Consider the following 7550-nt stretch of genomic DNA (forward strand, 5'->3'; position numbering starts at 1 on the left):
TCGGACTCGGACTCGGACTCGGACTCGGACTCGGACTTGGACTCAGTCTCGGCCTCGGTCTCGGTCTCGGTCCCGATCTTGGTCTTGGTCTTGGTCCCAGTCTCGGTCTCGGTCTCAGTCCCGATCTCGGGTCCTTCTCGGACTAAATCTCAGACTCCATCTTGGACTCCACCTTGGACCTCAACTCAGGTCCATCTCGGACTCCATCTCGGACTCCATCTCGGGTCCATCTCGGGTTCATCTTGGACACTTCCCCGTGTCATGTGTTGGTCCTTTTGGGTCCCTTTTTGGAGCCTCGCTTATTGCTCACTTCGTGCTCGTTCCTTGAGCACTTTGTTGGGAGTTCCACTCCCACTCTCAACCTTTCAAGTCGGAGCTTTCAGTCCAAACGTGTTACGTTCGTTTAGCTTTCGCTTTAGCCACTACCACATGGCACCTTTTCGGCTCCACTTTGGGGCCTAGGGATTTTGTGTCTCACACAAACTACACTGTCAAGATTCGTTCTAGGTTCTTGTTTGCAATTCCAGCAGAATCTCTAGTTGTTCAAGCACCACTCACCAAACTTCCTCTTAAACCAATTGACTTTCATTTTCAACCCATCAGAATGAGTTCTAGAAAACTCTAGCCAAACTGGGTGATATTGCATTCCCTGCCCAAAGTAGAGTCCAATAAGCAAACCAGCCATTAGAATTGCTTAATAGTAAACAATGTTGCAAGATCACCTTTAAAGGTCAATTGAGATAGTCAAGTCTCAACCCTAGGGCTTGGCAATCTCCCCACTAAGGGTGAAGCATTCTTTCATGGTTACCCAAGAACATGTTCTCTGGTATATCCAAATGTTCACAAAATCTGTTTGCTTTATTTTGGCTGGGAAATAAACAATTTTTAAAAAAAGAAAAACACAAAAAACATGTAATTGTTTTTGATCTTGTGGTTTTATTGGGCCAAAAAAACAAAATGTTACTCTCAGCAACAAATATCTTGGCTCTCACAACAATGAAGAATGTAGTGAAATGTGATACATGATATAAATTGTGAAATTCTGTGAATCATCAAAGTTTTGAATGCAACTTGTACCCAAGGTTCATCCCAAGGGCATGCTTGGCTAAGAGTCCACAACCATTGCTGCCTCATGCACACTTTGTGAGTGTGGGGTGAATATGGCCATCCATGGAGTTGGCTTGATTGCATATGGATGGTGTGGCCCCCAACTTGTTTGTGTGGGATCGATGGCATGCACCCCAACTCATGTGCACGACCTCAGGTTAGGCAAGACTACCTACTGAGTTTAAGCATATCACGAAGCAGAGGAAAAGAAATTAACAAGGATTTCCCTAGTAGCAGCGTAGAAATGAAAAGAGCCCAACTTGGAAATTAGGGTATCTTTACACCCCAAATTGTAGTCTAGAGAAGGGTCCTCTACAGTAGACTAGGTTTAAGTAACTTGGAATGGGATGCTAGAGAGGGTGAAAGCCCTATTTAGCCTAGACCTTGTTGCATCACAAGGCTCTTTTGGTGAGTTGGGCTGTTTGAGAATGTAGCCTTAAGTGTAGCACATCTTATTTCTCTCCCCTTAAGCCAACTGGAAAAGGGGCAATTGCTTGATGAGAGAGCCCTTAGTGGTTATTTTATCCCCATTTATCCCCCAAGATTCCAAGGATCTATGGTGACAGTATATCCAAATCTCATCCCATGATCACATGTACTACACTCACCCCCCTTTCAAAGATGTCAATGTCCTCATTGACTATTGACTAACAACCTTTATTGAGCCAAGGGGAACCAGCACCTCTATTTCCACACTAAATCTACCAATCCTTCCATTGTGTAGACCATTAATTATTGACTAACAACCCTTATTGAGCTAAGGGGAACCAGCACCTCCATTTCCGCACTAAATTTACCAATCCTTCTATTGTGTAGACCAACTATTCCATGTGAGGCAACTAGTCATCCACCCGTACCGCAGTCCCATGGTGGATACCTTCATCTGTGGATACTCCACACAAGAGGAAGAACGTACGCATGGATGCCCAATACATCCGATTGCAAATTTAGGGGTAGGAATATACCTTGCTCAAGGGTATATTATATTTTTAAGTAGCCACTAATTAATAGGAATCGAACCCATGCCATTTGCTCTGATACCAACTGTAGCACACCTTATCTCTCTCCCCTTAAGCCAACTAGAAAAGGGGCAATTGCTTGATGAGAGAGCTCTTAGTGGCTATTTTATCCCCATTTATCCCCCAAGGTTCTAAGGATCCACGGTGACAGTATATCTAAATTTTATCCCATGATCACATGCGCTACATTAAGTGTGTGATAAACTCCATTCAAGGCTAAAAAGTGCTTGAAATTGCTGGGAGGGAAGCGAATAGATGCCTTGTGCACCACTTGGTTGTGTGTAGCACAATGAGAGCTAGTCTGCCAAGCAATGCAAGGGGCTGTCCAACATGGGAGGATGAGGTAGGATAATAGCTTGTGAGCCTCTGACTCCCTACCAATGCTGCTGCTGCCTCGGAAAATGGTGGGGTGCTCTGGTGCCTTGTCAAATGCTGGAACTTGGGCATTCCATCCGACCTATCTTGAAACATGGATCAAGGAGTCTAACATGTATATGAGTTTGTGGGTGTTAAACCTATATAAGCAAAAGGAAACTAATTCGTGGGATCCCCTTCTAGGGCGCACCATGGATTGACCTTGATTTTTTGAGAAGGGTTTGAGTGTTAGCATATCTATTGGGACCCAAAAGATGGTGAACTATGCCTGAGTAGAGTGTAGCCAGAGGAAACTTTGGTGGAGGCTTGTAGCGATACTAATATGTAAATCCTTCATCAGACTTAGGTATTGCCTTAATTCTCTGGAAATAGTGATGTCTCAGCAAAGACACATTATTGAGAGGGGAGCCCCTCAATAGTGGGGAGAACACTCTCTCATGCTTTGGAGTCAAACTCAAACATATCTCTTGTAAGAACTCCCTTGAAACCCTAGTAATGGGGGAGAAGGGGTATATACCCCTCTCTCAAAATATCCCTCACACCCTAGAGTATTCTAATAGTGGAATATTCTAGAAAATCTAGCTCAAAGGCTATGTATATATATCCTAAGGGATCGTGCTAGACTCCATTGCATGCAAAAACCCATGACTAAATTGCTGCTGAAAGCTCCAATGTAATACCCAATATCAGCAACTGCTGTGAGAAAGAGAACCAAAGAGAATATAAATAAAAAAAAAAAAGGAGGGAGAAGAAGTTGCAAAGTTTTAGGATCAAAGGAAAACCATATGGGGAAAACTTGATCATAGAACTGAGAACTCAACCCAAGAAAAGTGAAAGAAAGTAGAAAATGATGAAATTAAAGATAAAGGAGCAAAAATCTAAAAGGGAATAAAGCACTAACCTAGACTTTAGTCATTGAGGTCTCTAAACCTCTAGAAAGTTCCTCAAACATGGCCTAAATTTACTCCTAAAGTTCCAAGGAAAGTGGAAGAGTAATGAATATGTTACCTAGTCTGGGATATGTGGTGAAATGGAAAAATTGTAGGCATGGTGATGGATGATGAGTGGAATGGTTAATTGATTTGAATGAATTGGTAGTGGAGGGGATCTTGTAGTATATGATGATCATCAAAGTTTTTAGCAACTTTATAGTAATCATTGGAGAAGAAAAAGCTTAAAGTTAGTGGTGGCATCTACATAGATCACTACATCTTGTTGTGTCTGTGTAAGATCAGGAAATAACATTTGCCCATTTGTAGTGCCTAGCTTCTCTACAAGTAGGGCATTTTAGCTAGTCAAAATCAACTTCTAGTGTCCAATATTTGTTAAGAGAATGCTCCATTGATAGAGTTTTGTAGTGCATGTGATCATGGGATGAAATTTGGATATACTATTACTGTAGATCCTTAGAACCTTAAGGGATAAATAAGGATTAAATAGCCACTAAAAACTCTCATATCAAGCAATTACCCTTTTTTTATTTGGTTTAAAAGGAAAAAGATAGGGTGTACTATATATGTGTAAGCGACTAAATTTCCATTCTACTTTAGTCACTTAACCACACCTCTAACCACTCTTCCCGTCTCCACAACCTTAGACATTTGGATAGCACCTTCTATCTATCATTCGCTAGGGACTTAGTCCCTTGGGCCCTATCTATTGCCCTCGCGACACTAAACACCACCTCCTGGTGTTCCAGAGTGTTTGGGTGTCCCAATGATGGTTTCCTTGACAATGAGCATTTCCTTTTATGACATTGACTCACTATATCGCAACATAAGCAATTTAGCCCTTGTAAGAGTATATCTAACTTCCTTATGCCATTAAGAAGTCTTGGGTAGCTACCTTCTACCCGTTTAACCAATTATCTTTGCACCTCTTGCTTAGTTGCCCCATAGTTGTCAAATCCTACAACTCATTGCTTGGTGCTTCCACACCTCCATCATTATCTGGGTCACCACACTCCAACTGCATGCCTTCCAACTTAGGCTATGCTATTCCCATTTCCATTGGGATTCCTTTGGAAGGGGTTCTCATGAACCTGCCAACTTGACCTCAAGGCAGCACACTTTGGCACCTTCGGTGTCTTCACACTATCGGCTCCACGAGCCTACCTTTATGACCCTTCTTATTTGTGTCCAGGTATTTTTGCCAAGACCAATATGGTTGTCTCTTATGCCAATTATCTATTAGCACTGCACCATGGAGTTCATGCACAACTTTGTGTCAAAGTTGTATTCTTCCGAGAAACTCTTTCCCACGACTTTAGCATGGCACCTTCTGCCATCAATGTCAAGATCCTCCCCATCTTTTGTGGGGTGCCACACACCTCAGTCCAAATGCTTTCCTCAAGCCCTTAGGATTATTCTTTGATTCTATTGGAGTCATTCAACCTTTTGGACTTTGTCTTCTAACGACCCATGAAGTCCTACCTTTGAGGTGCCAGCTCACTGAAATACAACTTCTTGTATTCAAGTCCTACTCACAAGGACCATCTTTACAAGTGTTATTTGATACTTGATTTGTTCGTTTGGGGCAACCTTTTGCCCCTTAGGACCACTTGTGCATGTGATGAGAATACCAACTCATCCTCTAAGTACACCCTCAACTCCTTGGGTTGTTCCAGCATTTATTAGAGGTAGCTTTGGCTACCATTTCAAGGACTTGTGTCCTCTTCCGTATTTGACCTGCCACGGTCATTAATTCTGGTCTTAAATTCATGAGCACTAGCCTCAACTATATGAGGGTAACCTTGTGACTCCATTATCATCTTGGAGTTTGCATCTTTCCCGTGATCCCAACTATAGTTGTTTACCACAACTACATTAGCCCGTTTGCCGCGTCAAACACTCATCTGGATCACATCCTCAACTCTCTGAGGAAACCTCATACCATTCTCAAGATCCCAAAGTCGTTCCCTTATTGGCCCCTTTTCTATCCCCCATATCGTGCACAAGTTCACACACATGAACTTGAGTAGAGAGCCATGTCCTCACGACATGCTACTCCGTGAGGATAGGTCCATATCTAGGACCTTCCAATTCCAATACAAGTGGTGATATACTTGGCCACCAATAAGAGTCGGACTAAGGAACAGCTCCGATACCAAGTTGTAAGTGACTAAATTTCCATTCTACTTTAGTCACTTAACCACATCTCCAACCACTTGGAGGAGTCTCACTCACAACCTCCATAAGTCCTATTTCGGACTTGGGCTTGCTAGCCCCGAGAATGGCATCCCCACCACTTAACCTTTGCACTTGGTCCAAGTGCTCCACGTGTCCAGTCCCATGACCGACACCCCAAAGCACCACCAACATACTAGCCTATTACGCTAGGCCATGCCCAATCACCTTGGTCACATTGGTGGTCCAACACCACCTGCATTGCAATCCCGTCTCTCCAAGACGGGGCCATCCGTCCATGAGTGGTCATCCCAGATCCACTCCTTAGCATCCTTAAGATGCCTATAGACATGGGGAATAGCCTTCCCCCATATCCCTTTTCCGGTCCCCACCAAATCCCTTTCTGCCCTTAGCCGTGTTCGCCAACACTACCACTAGAGCAAGGCCCACAAGCCCGACCACTAAGTCCCACAGTCCTCTGGGACTTCCTCACTACCCGACTGCATCCTTGGTCACTACACCAGAGGACTACTCCTCTTCCTTTCCACAGTCTGGGACTTCAGGGCAACATTTCGGAACACTGTGGCCTTACGCGAGCCTCGTGGGTACTCTCCCCACCTTCCACCTTTAGATGCTCTAGCCATGGGCTTAGAGCGAGGTTCCATTGAGCCACACCAGGTATCCAAGTAAGTAATGGCACCCACACTTGGACTGGGAGCATCGGGTAGTCAATCTCCCGGGGGAACTAGAGCCGGCTCTTGAACACTTCACCAAGCTACCCCGCTTGTCGGTCTGTATTCACTCTAGTCTTGGACTTCCCAGTGGTCAGTTCATCACCCAACACTGGGTCTGGCCTTCTTGGGCCAAACTGGCCTTTCCTGGCCAAACTGGCTCCACTACAGTCCTCCCCCTACTATACTTTTGGAGCTCACCAAACCCCCCAGGGTCTGGGAGATGAACACTTTGGGCTTTCACCCTCTCAGACTCGAACTCAGACTCGGACTCGGACTCGGACTCGGACTCAGACTTGGACTCGGACTCGGACTCGGACTCGGACTCGGCCTCGGACTCGGTCTCAGTCCCGATCTCGGTCTCGGTCTCGGTCTTGGTCTCAGTCTCAGTCTCGGTCCTGGTCTCGGTCTGGACCTCGGACTCCATCTCGGGTCCTTCTTGGACTCCATCTCGGATTCCATCTCGGGTCCATCTCGGACTCCATCTCAGACTCTGTCTCGGTCCACCTCGAACTCCATCTCAGACTCCATCTCGGACTCCATCTTGGTCCATCTTGGACTCCATCTCAGACTCCATCTTGGACTCCGTCTCAGTCCATCTTGGACTCCATCTCGGACTCCGTCTTGGTCCATCTCGAACTCCATCTCGGACTCCGTCTCGGTCCACCTCGGACTCCGTCTCAGACTCCATCTCGGACTCCGTCTCGGTCCATCTTGGACTCCGTCTTGGTCCATCTCGAACTCCATCTCGGACTCCATATCAGACTCCATCTCGTCCATCTTGGAGTTCATCTCGGACACTTCCACGTGTCATGTGTTGGTCCTTTTTGGGTCCCTTTTTGGAGCCTTGCTTATTGGTTGCCTCGTGCTCACTCCTCGAGCACTTTGTTGGGAGTTCCACTCCCGCTCTCGACCTTCCAAGTCGGAGCTTTTATTCCAAACGTGTTACGCTCGTTTGGCTTTCACTTCAACCACTACTACGTGGCACCCTTCTAGCTCCACTTTGGGGCCTAGGGATTTTGTGTCTCACAATGTGGTATTAGAGCAAAATGGCATGGGTTTGATTTCTATTGATTAGTGGCTACATAAAAATATATAATATATCTTTGAGTAAGGTAAATTCCTACCTCTAAAATTTGAAATCGTATGTATTGAGCATCCATGTGTATGTCTTTCCTCTTGTGGAGCATCCG

At 45.2% G+C, this 7550-nt stretch overlaps 1 pseudogene; it reads left to right on the forward strand.

Annotated features, from left to right (window-relative positions):
* The first annotated feature begins 961 nt into the window (after positions 1–961).
* Positions 962–1115, forward strand: LOC112350418 (annotated as a pseudogene).
* Positions 1116–7550: the final 6435 nt, after the last annotated feature.

This window comes from Selaginella moellendorffii, unplaced genomic scaffold (assembly GCF_000143415.4).
Source record: "Selaginella moellendorffii unplaced genomic scaffold, v1.0 SELMOscaffold_49, whole genome shotgun sequence".
Classification (NCBI taxonomy): domain Eukaryota; kingdom Viridiplantae; phylum Streptophyta; class Lycopodiopsida; order Selaginellales; family Selaginellaceae; genus Selaginella; species Selaginella moellendorffii.